The sequence below is a fragment of the Diorhabda carinulata genome, chromosome 8, assembly GCF_026250575.1.
Source record: "Diorhabda carinulata isolate Delta chromosome 8, icDioCari1.1, whole genome shotgun sequence".
Taxonomy (NCBI): domain Eukaryota; kingdom Metazoa; phylum Arthropoda; class Insecta; order Coleoptera; family Chrysomelidae; genus Diorhabda; species Diorhabda carinulata.
This window is the reverse complement of record NC_079467.1, coordinates 10,246,156-10,257,201: the sequence shown is the minus strand read 5'-3', so window position 1 is coordinate 10,257,201 and position 11,046 is coordinate 10,246,156. Positions and strand designations below refer to the sequence as shown.

The 11,046-nt window shown below is 29.2% G+C and overlaps 1 protein-coding gene across 5 annotated transcripts in view; it reads right to left on the bottom strand.

The window, feature by feature from the left end:
* Positions 1-11,046, bottom strand: part of LOC130897272 (protein prickle-like) — a 629,019-nt gene that overhangs the window by 93,507 nt on the left and 524,466 nt on the right. The gene's annotated exons all lie outside the window — the stretch shown is intronic.

The following is an 11,046-nucleotide window of genomic DNA, read 5'->3' as shown; positions in this document are numbered from 1 at the left end:
AATAAATCGGAGAAGCTAGTTACAATTTTACCACATCAAGTATTAGGTATATGTGGCATATTTACACTATTCAAAAATAATTGAATACTTGTACCTTTAGAAATAAACCTTTTCCAACAATCATGATTCCTTAACCTGTCTATTATTAATTCATGCTGGTAAATGATGCGTCGACTGACAGTGAATGAATTTAGTAAGAGCAACAATTTAAATCAATTTATATTAATTGTTATATTTATTAATCGTTATAATTTACCAGAATTTTTTTTATTCGTGGATAATTTATAAAAATTGAGAAGTCATATTTTTATATTTCATCACAGTCGTTCATAGCACTGGTACCCCTTGAAAATAACTGGAATATATTTTGAAAATGCAACAGTAAATTGATAGAAAAATTATATTTTATGATGCATCATGTAAATACCCGTCAATAGCATTCAAGCAACACATCTTCGAAGCTTCCTTTTCAAATGCTGTAGAAGTATCATCACATTTAAACATATTGTTTTAAGAGAAATTCCACGGTCAGTATGAAGTTTATTCAACTGCAATAGCTGTGGTTATAATGAAAGTCAAACTCACAAAAAATGTTTCAATTAGTGATGAGGAATTATGGCGCAACGTGGTTTTCTCCTAGGCGAAAACGGTCCAATCAATAAACAGACGATATAACGGAAATGGAGTTTTGAGAATAATTAACATCCTTTCCTCTCTTGTAGTATCTACTATCCAAAAATACAGAAAATATTCATAGTAACTGATTAATTTTATCACTTTTTTATTGCTAGATACTCTAGTTTCACTATTCAAATATGCTATGTTTTGACTAGCAGTCTTGAAGTAATATTTGACGTCATTGGAAATAATATGTGAAGCCCGTAATCAAAGAGATGGTTACTAAACTAGGAAATGATTGAGAAGATTTCGTCAAATTTTATGAGATTCAATCAAATTGTGACAGACAAGGCAATAGCTTCGCAATGAAAGTTCATAACGTTATTCTTGTTGTAATCGTAATATGTCCAAATATATAGTATATATTTATGGAAGGCATTAAGATATTAATGCAGCAAAATACATTAAAAGAACTTATTTATTATGAAAACTTTAGATGGTTAAAAAAAATGTAATTTGTTTGAAAGTTATCTAGATTGTCTCTCTACATGTTTCTAGCAAACAGTAGATATATGTCACGCTCATTACTTACAGTGGTTTTATATGAGCTATTTAAAATTTTAATCTACTTATTTATTGTTCAGCAATAGTTTTTATGAGTTTTTTAATTCTAAAAATAAAAATAGGACTTACATGTCCCAATGTAGGTAATTATTGGATATTATGTCCTATCAGTATTGAATAACCTATATATTTAAACTATTTGTTTTAGAATGGATAAACTTTTAACATACAAACAGCTTCAAGATATTGTGGATAACATTGATTTTCAACAAGACAGTGATGATAGTGATATAGATAAAAACTATATAAAACCATCTAGCGACGATGATTCTTCAAGTGAAGTCAAAGATACACCATTAATACATATTTTGGATGATGCGTTTACTTCTGAAGATGAAGAATTCAACAGCGAAAATGAAAAAAAAATGGAGTTCCAAATAGCTTATTTGTATGGATTGCCCAATGTACCAATCAACGTTTAGAAATTAGAATGAACATCTAAAAGAAATATTCAAAAGACATTGAGTGATCTCAAAATAAGTAACAATCGTTTACCAGCATATCACGTGTATTGGTCCAACAAACAATCCATAGGTAAATGAAAATACCATATCTAGGAATAGATGTCAGTTATTTATATAACAACTATACTACAATAATCGCGAAAAATCAAAATATACTTCCAATGAGTATTACATAGAAGAAGTATTATTCTCTCTGAAAAAACCTTTTTGTATGTCAGAAGCGAATCAATTGACACGTACTATGACAAAATTCAACGAAATATCATCAATGAAACAATATTTTTCTCTAAAGCCAATCAAACGAGGTATAAATCTATGAACACGATGTGATTCCAGAACTGGATATTTATACGATACAAAGATATACTCCGGAAAAGAAAATTCCACACAAGAAGAAAACTCCACACTTGGTGAAAGAATTGTGGAGAAATCAACAAGATCAATTCGAGATAATAGTTCTATGTTTTGACCGATTTTTCCCCTCAATTCATCTTTTACATACACTACCATATACTGCCGTTTGAACTTGCATAAAGAGCAGAAAAAATGTTCCAAATGTAAACTGTAAACTGTACAGAAGGTGTAATTTGCAGTCGTTGGCAAGACACTAGATTTCTTGGTAACAAGCTTTAATATATTTTCCGAGATTTCGAATACTTATGTATTCATCGTCTGGGAAATAATTAATTAAGATTTCTGGTGATTTTTGATAGTATTAATGATTGTATAAATTTTCAAATTCTTAGAATTTGAAATTCAATATATTGAAAAAACTAATTTTGGAACAGAAGAGACCTCCTAAAATCAAGAACATTTAGAAACATAGAAATGTATATATAATATATATATATATATATATATATATATATATATATATATATATATATATATATATATATATGTATATTAATATAATGAACAAAATAATTTTAATTAATTATACATCTGTCATCTAAGAACAAAGATATTAAAACTACAAGTTTGGTTCACTACAGTATCGTTAAAATTTTATTTTCCTCTTGGAAACAACTGAAGCTCAGTTCCTGGTTAATATCATTTCAAAGTCGGTAGCGAAAGTACATTTTTCCTCTTGTCTGCTTTATCTCTATAACATCCTCGGAGAATTTTTATAGAAGTAATTTGCACAGTTATCAGCTAGAATGTTAACGACAAACGATATAAGAGTACAGGCATGATACCTACTTGCAATTAATGAATGTTCCAATTTCCATTTACAATTTCTAGTGTATCAAGTGTTATACCAAGCCTAAGAAAAAAAAACGAAATGAAAGTATAGCTAACATATGAACTTATGATTTATATCCACTCTGACAAAATGAAGAAATTAGGAAAGAAATTACTAGAAACTACTAGAAATTACATATCATTTTTATCCTCGATAAAAAAATGTAATCTTCTTAACGACATAGTTCATGACGATTTATTTCCAGTTTATAAATATTATTAATGAACTCTCAGAGGAGATTTGATAGAAAACAAATATATTTGTTAGTTATCATAATTGGATAAGAAATTAAGCCTTCTATTACTCAGAATCCAATTATTTTTCCGACAAGATAGTAAGGAATTAATGAACATATGCTCAGAACCTCAACATTAATTGAATTTCCATTTTTTAAAATTAAAATAAATTTGATCCATTGCATATTTAATATTTGTGAATACTTTATATTTAAATCAATTCCCTTCTAAAATCATAATATTATCAAATTATCCATTTGATAATGTTCGGTGAAACTATAAGTTGCCACATAATATCGCTCACAAATATAATTAAAAAGTGATACTTAAATTTTATCTTAAAGCGTATTTATATTAAACAGTTATTTATTCTTTGAATCAACAATCTCACATACACTTATGTTAAACCAATAAAGTAAATAGTTCAACTGAACTCTCGAAAACTATTTACGACTCTATTGTTCGATAATTGCTCTATCAGTGTATGTGAAATAATCACTGCGCTTACCAGATTACTTTTTAGGAAAAAGTTATTTATTACTTAACATGAATATCAAAACCGGTTGTTGAAATGAGGAAAGAAAATGTTGATGTTTCTAAAAGCAGTGGTCGTAACAAATTTCAAATAGAATTTCTACAGGGACACTATGATGGAATAAAATGGTGTACGAACATTTAAACACATGAAAATATAACACACGAAACTTCTTAACCGACTGACAGGAATAAGTTTGAATTTCTGGAACCGTTGGTGATAGTCATACTGAACACAGTGTTCAAAATTCCTAGCTCTAATAAATTTAATATATTCTTGTAAGGAGTCCCAGAAATACATCAGATACGCTAAAAAGATTTGTTCATTATTCTCAATCACAATTCACGGAGTAATTTCAATGAATAATTAATTTACACTACGCACTAATATTCACTTTTGCTTGATAAGAAGTTTGACTTTCTTGAGAGATACAGTTCAATTAATTACAATTTGATATGATCGATTAAATGAATTTGAATTTGGTTATAGTAGAAGTAATTGAGTGATTGACTGAGTAAGTAAGTTTCAGATAACTCAACCACATACACAACTAACGAAAATAAAAAAAAAGGGAAATATACAAGATTTCATCTGAAAACTACATTAAGTAAGGATAGTAATAGACTAGACTGGTACATCCCAGCTAGTTCGTTCCACTGCAACTAACATGAAATGACCAGTCACCGTTTCCTGGTATATGTTTTGATTCATTTTTCACTTAACATCAAAGGAAACAATAAGGAAAATACTTTTATTGAGGATGCAGTTATACTTAACGGTTATGAAAGAAAATTGTAGATAGGTTAAGTAACCGCCATAGGTTCAAGACATTTCTATGAAAAACCAACATTTTGCAAAATCAAAATAAAAAGCAAGAAAAAATTGCTCTAGTGAGTTACAAACCAGTTTATAAAGAGGAATTGTGACGGATTTTCAATATAGGGGGTTGAAAATTGGTTCAAAAAATCAGCAATACATTAAAAAAAAATTGTTGTGTAATCCCAAGGATAAAATACCAGATTTATAAAAGAGTGGTATTTATGAGAATAGGTGTAGTGATTGGGAAGATTAAAAGGTCCATTAATGTCCGTTTTAAAAAGCACATAGCTCAAAATATGAACGATCCGAAAAATGTATAGCCGAGCACGCTGCCAGTCATAATCATCAAATAAATCTAAATAATGTAAAATAGTAATAGTGAATTGTATAAATCATATAATTGAAAGCATTGAGATTATTTAATGTAAGAATGGAATTGTTTTTGGCGGGAGGGCGTTTATTGGTAGGAATATATATATATATATATATATATATATATATATATATATATATATATATATAGAGAGAGAGAGAGAGAGAGAGAGACTTTCTAATTATGTTCGTGCAGTGGTAACAGTAAAACAGAAATTCCACTTTAATTGCAAACAAATGAGTCAAAATTAAAATTTTAATTTACAATGATTTAAAAAATATATTCTTCTTTATTCAATATTCAAATACAAGAAGATTCTAAAAGCAATATCAACACTGGTCTGTTTTCAAATATGGCGCGGAACACATCACATAGCTCTCAGTGGTATGCCGATTTTTTTCTAATTTTTTTATGTGATACAATTTGTACTTTTCGATTTAGTTACATTAGTCTTTCGCATTAGCCGCATCTATGTAAGTATTTCACCGTTGTCTTGGTGATACTTTCCAATTAATTTTGTGATTATATTCTAATTAAAATCAGCTATAAACTTTCTATAGCTTTTACTTTATATAGGCATTGAGTATGAAATACCCACTCCATAAACAAAATATATCGCACCTTTTTCTTAGTTTCATTCACCGTAGTTTTAGTCACTGATTCAAAGGACGTTAGCAACAAGTCATTTTCGTCCAATGCTCCCATGTATCCATTCACACATTTTGCGATATATTGAGGTTAAATGATTTTATAAATGGCGAATCACTTGTTATATTCTATTCCAATATGCGCGTAATAAAAATATTGTTAACGAAGAAATGTATTATTTATTTTATTTTTCGTTAATTTCATTTATTTTTCGTTTATTTCAAATGCATTTAATTAAAGATTCATTATAAATTACTGTTAAAACCTTAACGCTAATGATAAAACCGCGAGTAGTAGAGGTTCCAAGAAATTATTCGATTGTATTCCTTACCTCACACCATACCAATAAAAATAGATTCTTAACCATTTGTTTAAACCATTTCCTAATCTCAACTTTTTTTTATCTCACCCGTCAAAAATTATAATCAATTTTACTCATATCAGCCATATATCAGAGTGATATAGGAAATTTTGCTATAGGAAATCTCTATCATGACCTCATTCGAGAAATCATTTTCTGAATTCACTCGTATGCATTCAAATATGTATGTCTTTCCACAGTTTTAGTATGTTATACTGTATGATAAAATCAATTTTTCCAGCAAGCAAAATATGTTCAAGCATATATGAAACATTTCTATATTCATCATTCTGAAGTAATCTGAATTTTAATAGTGTGTTGAATATAAACTTACATTAAATGCCATCCAATATTCATAAAATACCCGAACTGCCAAATATACTTACCTGAAAAAGAAATATGAAAATGAGAGGAATATATCTATAGAAATATTCAAATTAAAAAAAAATTATTTCGATATTTCAATTCCAAATATGATTTTTAGACCACCCTAAGAGATTTTATGATACTATTTATTTTTATTTATAGCTAACTCATTAGTTGACATTGGAAAAGGATTTTTTAGTTATGTGGGAACATAAGGTGCACCGCATAAGAATATTTTCACTTTAAATTGTCAACTTATATGATTTATTCCGATAAATACCTTTCAATGAATTAAATAGTCCAGTACTTATATTGAAACCTATTTCGGTTTCAGGAAATTTTTCGACATCAATTAAAAATGCAAAAGAAACTAGAATTTTTCCAAACGTTGAAAATTAGTCACATATTTATGACAATTAGCATGGAACATTCATTACATAAAGAAGGTAGGCATGAAAGAATATCCTTGTTTGACACTCCTATTTTTCTATTTTTACGCCTTTACTATATCTCTGATTTTTATTATTGAATATACCATATAGTACTGACTCAAAGTTATCCAATCAAATTTTGTGTTCATCATTAATTTGAATGGCAAATTCTTTATTGCTTGTTAATTGTGAAAAGTTAGCTGTCAAATGAATATTGAATTTTTGTCAAACAGAATTTTTCATATTAAATAAATGTCACGGAAGATTCATTCATTCAAATGTTCGTCTCACAGAAATGTTTTTTTTTCATTCATTTTTATTTTTCATAATAAATGTAAATCTTTGAAACTCATTAAGTAAAATGAAAAATGGTACAAAATAAATGGTTTAATGAAACTGCTTTAAATTTAATGAATTGCAAATTACGTTGAGTTTTGAGAACTTACGACGATTTAGATAGAAATATTTCTATGATTATACTTATTCATAGGAATGAATTTTGCTCGAATATGGCGATGTAGAGAGAAGAAAAAAATATTTTGAATATTATTTTCATCTTACATTGTTGCGAGAATAACCAGTTCTTTACTTGCAAACGATACCGAAAAACTAATAAATTTCAATAGAAGCGAAAACATGATATTGAAACGATTATCACGGAATTTTTTATTAGTAGTAGAACATATTTGAATTCCAAAAAGTGAACCATTTTTCATTAGTTCATTTAAATGATTTATTACTTTTCAACTTAAGCATAATTTTTATTTGGGACGTGTGATTCAAGCGGAGATATTAACTGTTAATTTTATTACATGCTGAGATAATTTACCATAAATCACAGTATTAATATCTGTCTCAGTAAACTACTTACCCAGTTAAAATTTAATTAAATTAAAAAATAATATCGACGATATGTCAAAAGAGAATAATAGGTATTTTTAAATTTTAACAAGACTGAATATCTAAGATGTCGAGATATTCACAATTTTTGCGTCGGTTCAAGCGTCAACTTCAACCAGTAGTATTCTTGTATTAATTAAAATAAATAATAAACTTTTTTTACTATTCTTGTATTATCTAGACTTTCTAATTTTCATAAAGAAAAATAGTGCGAAAAAGATATTGAAAATAACAATGATAGGAGTAAACGTTGACTATCGTTTGCAAACTTATGGAAGTGAATGGATTATGGCGATATGATGCGATCTTATCTCAACCAAAATGTTTTTAATAAACCATGAAAGTTTCTCTAGCATTGTAATCTGATCATCAGCATTATCAAATAACAAATATCCCAAATTACTAGCAATATCTTAAAACTAAGACTTCTACTCAGTAGAAGCTCCTTGAATTTTATTACAATTAACATTCTCAGATATAAGGTTTCAATCGTTGTTCTGCTTTCACACTAAGCACTAAGGTAACCCCAAAAAAGTTTAATTCTCTTCAGTGTTCTCTCTAGGTTGATGTTGTCGAGAAGCTGGATTGTCTCAATGTTGATGTGTTTTTGAAGCTGCTGTTCGCGACTCTTGGCAAATTTAGTTGTTACCTGTCATACAAACTCTATTTCCAGATTCCGATGGAGATTGCTATTTCTAAAGTATCAGGGTCCATCATCGAAGCTCCTATGCTCCTTAACACTTAATTTTAGAAAATCTTGATTATTTGGATGTTACTTTTGCTGGCACATACCCATAGTTGGATCTCGTAGGTCCATAACGGATTAAGATCATTTTATATACAAGTAGTTTATTATAATCGACTGAGTGGATTTTCTTCCTAGCAACCAAAACATTTTCCTGTATCTAATACCTAGTTGTTTTTTATGTGAGATTTCTAAAAGTGTTATCCCCAGAACTTTTGCTGTGCTAGCAGATGGTACATATTCGTCATCTATTTTTATTGGTTTATATGTTTTTTTTTTATTTGTGAAATTGACATATACCGATTTTTTCGTTGTTTAAGTTTATTATCAATTTTTTAGTCCAATCATAGTAGGTTAATTGCCGCTTTTTCGTGGCTGCTAGAATAGCTGTGTCATCAGTAAATATGGCAATAGTGTCGTTTTCTAATTGGCGAATGTCACTAGTGTATAAGATTCAAAGGACCGGACCAGTCCTTAAGTCTAAGTAAGCATATTCTGAAGGCTCGTTCTCTTATATACAACTATAACAGTTCTAAATATTGTTTAGGCAGGAGTTTATTCACATTTATTTGAGTCCTTGATGCCAAACATTGTCTTCCAGTGATTTTTCTACAGTATTAGTTATCCTGTGTACTTGGTCTGATGTGAAGGTATTAGTTTATTTTCTTTAAGTATAGTATAGGATTTAATTTAATTAGCCTATATGAAGATACTACGTTTAGTGGTTTTCCTGGTTTGAGAATCATTATGACTTCAACTACTTTCAACAAGGTAGGTACATATACTCAAGTCGGAAGGTTTATGTTTTAGTATTTCCTCAGTGATTGATTCAAAACCAGGAACTTTCTTCGAATTGGTATTTGTTTGTTGAAGTCGTTGTTCTTCTGTTAGCTGTAAAAGTATTTGCGAATATATTTGATTTTTATTAATTGTTTCTAGTCCAATTATCAAATTGGGTTTTGATTAGAGGAATCTGGGTGATTGATCTATTTTTTTCACTCGACATCCATAAGGCCGCTTGACATGATGCAATACTACGTGCAATGCAAAGTTCAGCTAATTGTTTCATGCAACATCTCGCACTTGCAACATTAACGGTTTGGTGCCATTTTTATTGCATGCAAGTTACAATTCAAGGGAGAAGTCTAGTTATTGTTTTCTTGTTCATTTCACTTTGCTTTGTTATTTCCATTTTTATACCAGTCACCAAATAAAATTTGACGTTAGGAATTTGTTTAATTTACTTGTGGAAGCTTTTTTAGGAGCAGCTATGGTAGTAGCAGTGGTAAGAGACTAGTCAAACGACGTCCAATATTATCTCATTCTATTTTGGATTTTCCGTTGCAGTCTGGTTTTGTCTTCTGGAGCTCTAGTTATCAGAACAGCATGATGAAGAGTTTTGATTATGACTTTGATTGGTCAGTTTTGATTGTTTTCATACGAGTGCGAGAAGAAATTGTTATTATTCAATTTTATATTGTTTTACCTTGCAATATTGGTCGTTTTCGACGTCAATTTTTGCGCTGGAATCACTTTTATGTTGAACTTATTGGAATGATTTTTAATCAACTGATGCAGTGTTGGGAATTCGATTACTTTTTGTTTTTTTAACCACTTATTGTGGTGTTTTCGATTCCTTCTGTGGTAAGGTTAGCAAATTATTAATTTTACGCTTCTTACAATTTGTTACTCAAATACATTCTGTCTCCTGTACTAGTTCTTCATTAGTTACATATTCGATTATCTAAGTTCGGTTTTTCTCCAAACATCTTTTTTCTAGTTCTATCATTTTTAATTCTAATTGTTCAATTACATTTTTCAATTGAGTAACATTTTTCTCACCATTTTCTTTGTCTACTTCAGTTTTTTCTACATTATATACAGCTGATACATATTCTGCGGTCTCGCACAATTTTTCTGGAATGTTGCGTTATTCTGTTGCATTTATAATGCCTCTTTGTGTATTTGTATAATAAAACTTGATTGCGTCATCCTAAACAATAATGTTTTTCCTATGCTTCTACCTACACATTTATCAAATTTAAAAAACTCAACTGATAGTTCTATCACGTTTTCATTACGTTTTTCGCATCATTGACCGATATCAATTCTATGTTTATTCCACCAAATTCAAATCAATACACCATAATATAATAAAAAATATAGTTAATACAAAAATTGGGTAAAAGATACGCGTGTGTTGATAAGTCGGATGATAACTGCATAATAATAATAACTAAATACATAATAGTACTTAATACCAGGAGTATAAGGCGTTAATTAAGAGAGACGTTTACTGCCGAGTGTGTTCTTTAAGCGTAAACAGAAGTCAAGTTACTTATATCAGAAAATAGAAGGTAGGTATTACTCATAGGGAAATTTTTCGAATGAAATAAAAAGAACTTAAAATCTAATGAATAATAAAATGACAGTTTCTACCCGCTCGATTACGACACCTATAGTAAGGTGTTGTTACCATTATTCAGTTATAATATCACAAGAGCTTCGAAAATAATCGATTATTTCACGAGTAACCAGCCGTAATCTGCGAAAAATTACCAAAGCGTAGCTCGAGTGACTTTTTCAAAAATTACGTCGAATATGTACGTACGTAATTTCTGAAACATTGTTCATGAGTTTAAGCTAGCTATATTGGTAGGACACAGCACCCGTTTTTTCT